Raw genomic sequence first — 12,209 nt, forward strand, 5'->3', positions numbered from 1 at the left:
AAAAGAGATAATAATATTAAAACTATATTCCGTCATATATTATTAAAGATCAAAGAATGGATATTTGATATTGAATTTATTAGTTTTATTATTCTTCGTAATTATCGTAATTATAGCACAATAATAACAATAATAAATTGTTTTAATTATATTTTATAGAAAGAAAAACTTTTTTTTTCTTTCAAAAAGAAAATTCACTTTATTATAATAATTTTTTATTACTTTTTTATTTAAACACATTTTATCTTGTATGAATTGGTATGATTGGTCTTGAGAAGTATTGCAGATATTTTAGTTATAACTGGTTCAGGGATTTTATGAAAGATCCCAATTATTTTTCCTTTAGTATCACATATGTATTTGAGATGTTACTGCAATTAACTATTTTGTTTCATTCCTTTTGAAAACTTATTAAATATTTACTCAATATATCGGAATATTGTTAAAAGAACCAGTATTGAAAAAAAAAATACTACGTCGGTGGGAGTGAATCAAGAGCTCTCTATACTAACTAGCAAAAGCAAGTTAATTTCACTATTTTCATTCAAATTTATATTATATTTTGTAAATAATCCGCGTGCCTATTTAATACTTTGTTTGCTTGTAATAAAACCTTAATGTTTTTTATTTTAAAAAACACTATTCAAAAATATTTTTGTTATATTTGTTTTTTTTTTTGTCATAAATTGCCTAATATTTTCTAAGCAGGCACACACTCTTTACTTGTCTACCGCGCGGAACTTACAACACACAACTGACTGCCATCAATCTTCAGAGCATTTTTCTGCTATCGATACAATATTATGTCTTGTTGAGTTTTCATTTGATTTTTTTGTTTTTTTGTATTTCTACTCAATAAAATATTTTTATTTTTCAGCAAAGCTGTCGTCGTCACTGATTCTTTTTCCAACGGGAGAAAAAATTTACAAATGTGCGGGCGCCCACACGCCAATTGAACAGTATCAGCAGCGCGTACGATAAGTAAAGGGAGAAACTAAGATGCATAACCTCCCCCGTGGGAAATTTGAAATAAATGAACACTTCTCACATTGGCACTTATAATACGGTTAGGTTATGCTCAATTAAAGCAAAATTATTTATCATTTTCATTCATTTTATTATAATTAATTAGTTGATTATAATAATTTAAAGAATTAAGAATTTCTAAAGTGTTAGAAGGATTTATTTGTATTTATCACTAATTACAAGTAATAATTTAAAATTAAGCACCAATCAAGCATCAATTAAGTTTATTGAGCAAAGATATAATAAAATATTTATACAAGTATCTTCAACACACATTTATTTATTTTTTTTTTTTTTTTGTCAAATTTGTATACAAGCATTAAAGCACATTTATCCACCCAAAAATATAACAAGGACACGTCGACGTCTACGAAAGGACTAAATTTCAGAACACTCACACAACGCGTAGATGTGTCTCCTTTGCTAGAAATTCATGAAACGCATACTATCTCAAACAAACACAAACACAACCACACACACAAATGCATAAAGATTTACGTAAACAATCAACAACAAGAAAAATGTAACTGTGTTCTCAGAAATACAGTTTTGGCTCTAACTTCAGATAATATAATCACATTGCACTCATACTCATACTCATGCTCATACTCGTTTCGCAGCAGTCGTAGTTGCACTCGCACTCGAACTCGTACTTGTGCTCAACCTGCAAACTTGTAAACACACACTTGCACTTACACAAGCACCGTTATATTGTGCCACATTGAGCATAGAGAAGCGCGCGCGCGAGGAACAGGAGTACAGTACAGGAAGTGTTGCGCTTGAGATTTTTATTTCATTTCACAAGAGTGTTTATATGCGTTAGTGTGTGTGTGTGAATGTGTATGTGCAGGAAAGTATCCTGCATACTGGTGGTTTCGACTAAACTCTATATACAACGTACATAAATAACCTTTCATTTAATAAATGTGTATTGCACTGCTGAAGAGTATCATGACAGCGTATCCTTATGCTTTTCGTTTGATTGCGTTGCACATTGGGTGGTTTTGCTCGTTCGTAGTTTGCATTTTCTTGTACACAATTACTCTCTCGTTTATGATACTTTCTTACCAAATAGTGAGTAAGGGAATGAATAGTGAAGTAATTTTTTTTTTGTATTCTACACATGAATGTTTAATTTGATATGACAAAAATTCAAAAATATCTATTTAAAAATTTAAAGAAACTAAATTTTTAGCTACACTTTATGAAAGTAAAAAAAATTATATATTCAACAATATAGTTTTTATCAGAGTTTTAACTACACACTTAATACTATTATTACTATTCTCAATATATTCTAATACTATTCAAATATTGCATATTGCATTACTTTCACACTGCAAAAAAAAACACACAAACTTAATTACACTTATCAATTTTCGATAGAAATTTTTAAGAACTTCAAAAAATTCGCTCTTTCTCATTAGACAACTCAACTAGAGCAGTTAAGCAATTTAACTCGGAGAGAGTAAGTTTTTTCTGACTCATATTGTATAATCGTACTGGCACAAAGAAATTCATTTTCAGAGTTGTTGCATCCTAGCGGCATATAATGAGCGTGACAAACTAAACAATAGAATATAAAAACAATAACACATAACAAGTAGAAATAAAGAAAAAGAAAAAAAAAAAAAACAACAACCGTATAAAAGAAAACCCAAATAAAATGGCACAAAAAAATGCGCTAACAACAGCTACAAAAACCAAACTGTCAGAACAAGGAATAAAGTAGTAAAAGATGATATAAAAAATAATGGATTCCGTTGCTTCTGCTGCTGCTGCTGTTGCTGTTGCTGTGTTGTTGTATGCTCATATTGCATTGTGTGTTAACAGAAACACAACCATGATATCTTGAAAAGAGCATTTGGTTGATTTTCTTCCGTTTTGTACTTGTTGTTGTTTTTAGTATTTGTATACATAAAATGATGTGCTATGCTGTGCTGTGCTGTGTTGTACTGTGTTGTGTTGTGTAAGCAAGGGAAAAGAAGCTAGTTGAGGTCAAACTCAGCAGGCGATGCGTGTAAAATGGATAATTTGTCAATATGTTTTTCGTTTCGGATTTAGTAAGGCGTGCAGGCGTTCGGCCCTTTTCTATGGGCAGACGGCTATCTTGTACACACCCCTACAATGTATCATTCAAGTATGGTTAATAGAGTTTAAGGCCAGAAATTATGGCCCAGCATGAGGTTGAAGGATTTTAACAATAAACGCAGATGAATATGAGTAACTACTACTAAACATATTGGATTATGTGAATTTCGGAAATCTTTTCAAATAATATGTACAATCCAATGAGTTTTCAATCTTTTGTAATATGAGTAATAATATAGATAAGATTCTTTTGTTGTAATATCCATGAGTTAATCTTCAATAAACTACTTTTCGAAATTTTATTACATATTACAAAATTTTGCACGGTTTTTGATATAAAATATTTAACATTAAGTTTTTAAATGAAATTCTATTTTAATTAACTAAATATTAATATAAAAAATGAAGATCAGAACAGTCGAAAGATCAGAGGTTACGATACAAATAGATAACGTATATAATATATTGCTTATTAATTGTGTGGTAACAAGAAATTCAGCGATATAATCAGAGAATCTTAGTCTTCTTGGTGATCACCCAAATGCTTTATACCACTTTTGAATTCTTTTTTGCATCTCGGTGATTAACAAGAAATTCATCGGTATAAAAAAAGAATCATAGACTTTTTGATGGTCAGGTTTTCAAGAACCTGACGATTAAACAGATTTCGACAATAGGCTTTCGTATAACTTTTAAAAATTACAGAACTTATACTCATAATGTTTTTTTTATAAGTGCAATTAATGTTAAAAATAATGGAAAAAAATCGTTAGTCTCATTACTAAATAAGTTTAGTCGTACAATGAAAGTGACCCATATAAACGGATCTAATAAAAAATGGAAAAAAATATCCTCAGTTATATTACTAAACGAATTGAGTCATATAATCAAAGTGTCGCATCTGAATTGCCCCACTAATTTGGATTCATATCAATCACGAAGAAAACACATATGAAGTAAGAAAGGTGCTAGTTAATAACAATAATAATGGTCAAAACAATCCAGTAATCAGTAGACTGCTTTATTAATAGCGCAATTAATGCGCACACAAAGAAGCACTTTGCCTTTCTTGAAGACGTTGCATTTTTTTACATTGTCATATCAATGTATGTGAAGGGTTCGAGCATAGAGAGAACGGGACTCTTGGTACTTTTAGCAGCGATAGAACCAAAGACTACAAAGTAGCAAATAAGTAAGAAGAATGTTTCATTAGTGCATTTATCGACCAAAATTGACCAAAAGTGTTATATGAAAGCACTTAAAATGGCCAAAACAAGTATTAAAGATAAACAAAACAGTCAATTTATATAAACAACACAAACATCAACCAAACTTTCAAACGTAATGTTAAATTTGAAAATTTCTGTAATAAGCCTCATTATCAATAAAATTAACTCAAAAAAATTGGGTGATATAGAAATTATTAATCAATGTTATTCTAAGTTCTAATTTCAAGTAAAAAAGGTTAAGCCATCCATGAAATAAAAGTTTCATTGCAAAACGTTTATCCATGCCCATTGATATAAAATTTAATATACTAATTAAACGTACAAAAGGGTTGTTATCTTCTAGAAACATCGCATTATGACAATTTTATTTTGATTTTATTTTCAGTAATAATTTTTAGTTTTTCTAAAAAAATATATTCCTACAATCTAAATAAAAGAAATGCATCGATGACAACGTTTTAAAAAACATGTTAAAAATAATCATTATAATGACTAATAGAAAATAATGTTATGAAAAATGTGAAATACATTTAAAATAAAATACCAAACCTGCACTGATATTCGGTATATTGTACTAAATAGTATATACAGCAATAGCTAATTGGATTCATGCGAATAATCAATTTTAAGATAGACTTTTTTTGCTAAACTATAATGGAGCTATAGATAGATATCAATAACCATGGAAATAAAAGCAAAAATTCAAAAATAAAAGTATATGCAGTAGATAAGAAATAGATTATAAAAAATATGAAAGACATTAAACATAAATGAAAGAGAGACGTAGAAAATCGGAAATAAGACTCTATACAAAGACTATATAAGACTCTATAAGAGTAAGAAATGAAAATTACAATAAGAACACAGCCACTGGATAGATAGAACTTTAAGTAGTACATTATAGGTTACACTACATTTTTATACAATGAAAAAATTTTGAAAATTACAATTAATTTAAGATTTAAATTATTACAAAACAAATATCATAAATATGTTCACTAAAGCAATTAAATTTTCAATAAAAAAATACTCATTACTAAAAGGACTTAATATCTTTTTGATGTACCATATAAATAGGTTTGTCGCAAATCAACTAACAACATTGAATTTTCAATAATTCAATATTTTTTTTATGCAAAAAAATTGTTATGGTGCACAAGACGACATCGTTGTTGTTGTACATTTGTTTACTTTTTTTTGCGTAGTTTTTACATTAATTGCATTTTGATTTTTTGTGTTTCTCAATTTGATTGAGTTTTAACTAAACTCATATGTTGAAATTAGAAGTTGGAAAAATGAAAGAAGTAGTTTCCATTGTAGTCTCAAGGCTTGAAAACTCATATTATGTACAAAATAAATGTAAATATTTAAATTGTTATATTCGTTTCTTTTCTTTCAATTTTTTGTTTTATATTTCTTTAAATAATATTTAACAAAAAATTTTCTTACAAAATATAAAAATGTTCATCTTCAAAACCAAATACCAATAAATTTTTAAAATGGAATAAGAGAACAGAAAATCTAAATTTCACACAACAATTCCAAATAAAATTACAGCTAAACCAATAATACAATAAAAGGTTTACCGTTCTACACCCTTTTCGAAGCGATAAAACGACGCTTAAAAAGTCATTTGGAAAAACACCCTAAATGGTATACCCGTATAAAATAGCAATACCTAAAAAAAACAATCTTGTCAATAATACGGGGGGACCACAAGGACGAGTGCTTCGAATGCTGATATATTTGTGTGGGCCATAGCGACATCTTTGTACAGGAAAAGATGTTTTCTTTTATTTTGCTTTTTTATATGAAAAATAATTGTAATATGAAAAAGAGTAAAGAAAACAAATATGATAAGTGTTAAGAAAGAAAATTTAAATAAAATGTCCGGCGATACACAGATCCTTAAAAAAAATAAGAAGAAAAACATAACTTTATATTTTTAATTTTTTCATTGCATTAATTCTTTTTCATCCTTTTTGCTTTTCTTCTATAAAACTTTCGTAGCAGAGAACTTCCTGTCGCACTACAAATTTATTTACTCATTTCCTTTGTTATTTCTATAATTTGAAATCGACACAAGACAACTCCAGGTTGTCAGTGGTATACACTGTGGATTATTAGACAAATGTATACATTATTTTTTCTCTGAAATATTTCATACATCAAAATTATTTAAGATGCAGCACCATCAGTGTAGAAAAGAGGGAGGTGGCAGTATAAGACATACGGAAACTACATTTACCTACCCAGCAACCACGCCCCATTTGAAACCAAACCTGGTACTGCATTCAATGTTGTTCGCAGTACAAAAAAAAAAAAATAAAACAGAAATGAAAAAATCACTACTTGCACTTGGCTGTTGCATTTTGTTTGATAGCGCATGTTGGTGAAAAGGGACGGAGTAAAGTAGTAAGAGAAGTTAAATAAAACTCGAAACCTCATAACCCCAAAACACTTTGGCTTTGCAGAAGTTCCAACGTTAAATGAATCCACCAACCGCTTTACTCAAACACATACCAATCGAATCCACCAGTTCACTTTGACACCCATCAGCAAAGCGCACATCAGCATCAAGTACCCAACACTGAACACCGAGTACAGAACACAAGAGCCCAATTCCAGCCGAAAAACGGTTTAACAATTGCAAAAACACACACTTGATGCATACATACGGGTACTTTTGCAATGCGCTCTCCACTCCGCAACTGTAAACGTTTTTACATATTTGCACTCTCTCGAGTGCTCCTTTGGTTTCATAAACTTAAAACAAATTTGACATAGTCGATAGGAAGGAAGAAAGTGCATTTTGGTTTGCCTTAGTGTCACTATAGTAACTAACGCTGCTTGAAATTTCCACAAAAACAGTTTTAGAAAAACTCATTTTTGTGTATCAAAAGTTCTAAGAACACAAAATTTTACAAAAGGTAATTGTAGTCATCATAGTTTACAATTAAAATGCGCTGCCTAAAGGTTCTCATACCATCTTGCTACGGAAAGGACCGACAGAGACAGCCTAAAGCCAATTATGGCATTTAAATGCAGGGTCACGTATCAATTTACTTGAATATTAGTAGCAAGCAAAATCCACCAACAATTTACAAGGTATTATGAATCTCTTTAGCTGACACTTTATCCTCTTCCTGCCAACACATCCAACCAACTGCCCAAATGTGATACGTAACTGCCTTACTATGCTACGACTTATTTGGAGTATTGTGGTTATACTCTGAAGTCTACACCACTTGACCCGAACGTTTTACTGTGACCAAACGAGCTAACCTCAGAGCTCACATCTTTTAGTGCAAATACTGAATTAAGCATTCACCAAACCATCCAATACTGCACCTTACTCACAATAAAACCAACCAACACAGCATTCACCATTCACCATTCACCATTCAAATGTACCCGCACTCTCTCTAGATGTTCTTTTATGTTAAACTGTCAGTGCGAAAACCGCTTTGCCAACCTTATCCCCATTAGCACTTTTTGTGTGAAAAGTTCTACGCTCTACTGTTCGACGTGCTAAATTTACTCAAGTTACTCGAGTTCCTACTTTTACATTGCTTGACTTCACGCAACTGAATGCTAGGAACTCCTAGCTCCTATGTTTCTCTTTTATTTATTTTTATTTCCACACTCTACGTGGTATACTTGTATAGCTGGTATAGCAGTTTGTTTTCATTAAGTTATACCATGAATATATATATACATATAAAATATAGGAGGAAATTTTCTACCCATTACTTATATCTTTTATCTTTAGAATGTTTTTATTATATCCTACAAAAAACTATATTAAAAAAAAACCAAACAACTTCTGAAAAAATGCTTATATTGCCAACTTATGGGGCTCAAGGAAAAGGACATGAAAGCAGCCAACATACATCTATGTCAGAGACTGTGTAGCTTTGCACTCTCTCCTGAAATATGTATGAATACACTTAAAATATTGTGTATGACTTGGTTGGCTGCAGTCAGTGCAAGTGTAAACGAAATTGCACACCAGCTAAAAATTACACTGCAAAAAATATTCGTTTTTTGAATAAGAAAAAATTTCAACTTTTAAGATGTATGTATGCATACTCATGAAAGCCTTGGTATATACGTACATAGAAATGAATATATTGGATAGGATATACCAGCTAGTGGAAAATCCTTTAAGTCAAAAAAATTAATTACGATAGCAATTAATAGAATAGTTTTTTACGATTCAATGTTCTTCTTGGGAGGAAGAAACGAATAAGATCTGCAAACAAACGAAATATAAAAGATTGCTATAGAAAACAATACTCGGAGAGGTTTTGTATTAAAGTATACGATCATCTGGTATCAAAAAGAATTAATCATTCAATAGAATTTAGTAAAGTCATTATTTGTTCTTTAACTGTTACTAGGGCCTCGAATTCTTAATAAACGCGATATGGTTAAGCGTAAATAATACATTTGTATCTTTTAGTCTACATCATATCAAGACATTAGCGTGTGATGCTGTGTCATACCCTTCTCGAGGTGAGCCTATTTTTGATATACTCGTAACAAAATATCATGGCTCTAGAAAGAGAAAACTTGAAAAAGCACTTATTCTTCGGTGTTGTTCGATCTGAGCCGATAAGATGAATGACACTATGTCTTTCAACAGAGGTCTACGTATAACTGACGCCCTTTGGTTGTAATATAGCGTTGTTCGGATAAACCGAATCTCTGCCCGGATCGATTGTATTTATTTTCACTTTAAAACTATGATAGGAAACATGTTTAACACTCTTTAGTATGCCTTACCTAACACGCTTTAAAAGATATCACTATATTTAAATCATTCGGAATGGGTTCTAATACAAAGTTCATATCTCGTTATATAAAAATTTGATATTAAAACGGAATTAGGTGTTAGTAAGATTTTGCCAGCTCTCATGCTTGTACTTCATTTGATAATCGCCTGCGATTATCCATGATTATAAGATCTAATGCCGTTAATAGATATCGCAATACTGTCTAGTGTCTCAAATCGAAATTGTTTCTGTCTTTGATTAAACATTTTTTACAGTGTTATGAAAACATTATCTATTACATTTTTTTATTATTACGGTATATAACTTAAAATATTAACTTTTCTATTTGATGCAAACAAATTCTGTGCAAGAACTGGCGTGCAATATGTGCAGAGAAAGAGAGAAAATGCATACATCTAACGTCTATTTTGGTTACAAAATGGCAGGAGGGAGCATGCTATGCGAACACTACGAACACTACAAGCGAATTTCAGCTCACTTCCGTCATTCGTTGTATTTTGTATGTATGTAAGTTCGGAATTTCCGTTCTAATCTCACAGCGCCAAAGCGGAAATACAAGCGGATTAGCTTTTAGATTTATATACTAACACCGATTAGACAGGTACTCGTGGGAAGGTTGTTACTGAGTTGTTTTGCACACAAGTGCACCTCACCATTAACTATAGAAGCAGCAGCAATGTTGGCTGGAAAAGTGGAACGGAAGTTGTGATGATTGTGCTTGAGGTCTGTTGTATTCGTCGGCATCTTGTTTTGTGTTTGCATTGTTGTTGTTATTGTTGTTGTTATGGTTGTTATTGGTGTTGCTATTGTTGTTGTTGTTATTGTTATAGTTTGTTGTTGCTGTTACTGCTGCTATTTTGGTTATTTGTGTTGCTATTGCTGTTGCACTTTAGTGATTCCTGCTTAAAAGTTCAAATGTGTGCAGCTCAGCTCATGCTCCTTTCGGTACATACCATACTAGGTATACGTCCGTATATTGGCAGGCTATATGTAGGTATATTAGATATTTTGGTTTCTAACATATATATGCGCATGTTTATATGAGAATGTGTTTTCAAATCCCGTTAGGTATTTTCAACTAATGGAGTATGTGGTAAAAGAGGAATTTAAGAATCAAAACGTTGATTTCTGCGGTAAGCATTTTGACATTGTGTATAACAGCAAAAATGTGTAAGAGTTAAGAAAAATAAATAAAAAATATATAAAAAAAATTCAAATTCGAAAGCATTCAACTATTAAGAGAATATCGTTATAAAATATGCACAATTTTGAAATTCAAAGCAAAAAAAAAAGTCAAATAAAACTCTGGATCGATGGAATAAATAAATATTTGAGCACAGTTCGGTAAGATATACAACTCTTTTATGAGTACTATAAAAATTCATCATTTAATGTAATATATATATTATATTGTATTTAGAATCCAGTAGTACGTGTATGTAGAGACAAGTATATTGCATATGTTGCTACATTATAAAAGCATTTTAAAATGCACAAATTCAAGTGCTTAAGATACACCCAATATGATAAGGCAGGCAATTTTAAATTTGCTATAAATCTTTTGAATGTTAATTTGATGTGTTTTATGAAACTTATGTGTTTTATAACTATATAATAAAAATGTAATAAGCCAATATATTGCCAAATTGATTTTATCGAATTTCATGTTTTATGTAATAAATAACTGAAACAATTTATATTCTTATTAAATGGAATCTGAAATTGAATATGATTAAGTTTTAAAATTTATTATTTACATGTACTGTTTTTCCTTAAAATAATAAATGTATTTAGTTAAATTTATTATGACTGCTCTATTAACCTATAATAAAAAGGGATACATACATTCAAGCAAAATGATTGTATGTACCTATATCTCATAAAATAAAAAATGTTATGGGCTGAGTTTAATTCAATAGAATTCGTATATGTTCAAATATTTAACTCTCATATATTTATATTTTTTTATGTTTAATATTTATTTAATATATTTATATCAAGCATTTTACAGAAAATTGTTGCACATTATTTTTAATACATATACAGTTAGAAGGTTGACAGATAGACAGTTAGGAGGTGCAAATTAAGAGTAAAATAAAAAGTTCAGTAAATAATAGTTTAAATAAAATATTCAAATTTTGTTTTAACATCAGAAGTATACTATATGGCGGTCCCGCGAGCCCCAAGAAGTGAGTGCACAAGGCAACGTGGCTCACAATATTTAAATTGAAAAGCATGAGCACAATCTTGTCGTTCTCAATCCAAGTTGTCACACACCCTCCAGGTGGCACCCTTGAATTACCGGGCACCAATGGATAGTTAGTATCCGCTGGATCTGGTATCCGCTGGATAATGAACTATGCCTACAGCAAGTCCGACTCCAGAACTTTAAGATAGGGTTGTGCAGAGGATTTGACGCCCATCACGTAAAGTTTATAGTTAATATAAAAAACATATATAATAATAAGTACAATTATTTATTATTTACTTGTACGTAATGCAGAAAAATAAAAAATAAAAAGGAGATTGACATACATTAAGACTGAAAAGTTTTCGGAAATTCTCATTTAAAATTCGCGCGCTGTATATTTTTCGATATTTTAAATTTTGTAGGTTGGCAGCACTGTCCTTAATTACTATGCCAAAAATGAGCGCGATCTGTCAGACAGTTCGTTTACGGCAGCTGTTGAAACCAGTTCACCTCAGTAGTGCGTTGCGAAATGTCTTCGACGGTCGTACGACCGTCCTGAAAGGCTTTGTACCACTCATAAACTTGAGTTTTCGATAAAACTGATTCCCCATAAGCCTTTTGTAGCATTCGCAACGATTCTGCACACGAAATTTCGTTCGAAACACAAAATTTGATGCAAACTCTTTGTCCAATATTTTTTTCCATTGTTTTTTTCGCAACGCACTACTGAGGTGAACTGGTTTCAACAGCTGCCGTAAACGAACTGTCTGACAGATCGCGCTCATTTTTGGCATAGTAATTAAGGACAGTGCTGCCAAACTACATAAACTTAAAATATCGGAAAATATACAGCGCGCGAATTTTAAATGAGAA

The sequence above is a fragment of the Teleopsis dalmanni genome, chromosome 2 (assembly GCF_002237135.1).
Source record: "Teleopsis dalmanni isolate 2A chromosome 2, ASM223713v2, whole genome shotgun sequence".
NCBI classification, from domain to species: domain Eukaryota; kingdom Metazoa; phylum Arthropoda; class Insecta; order Diptera; family Diopsidae; genus Teleopsis; species Teleopsis dalmanni.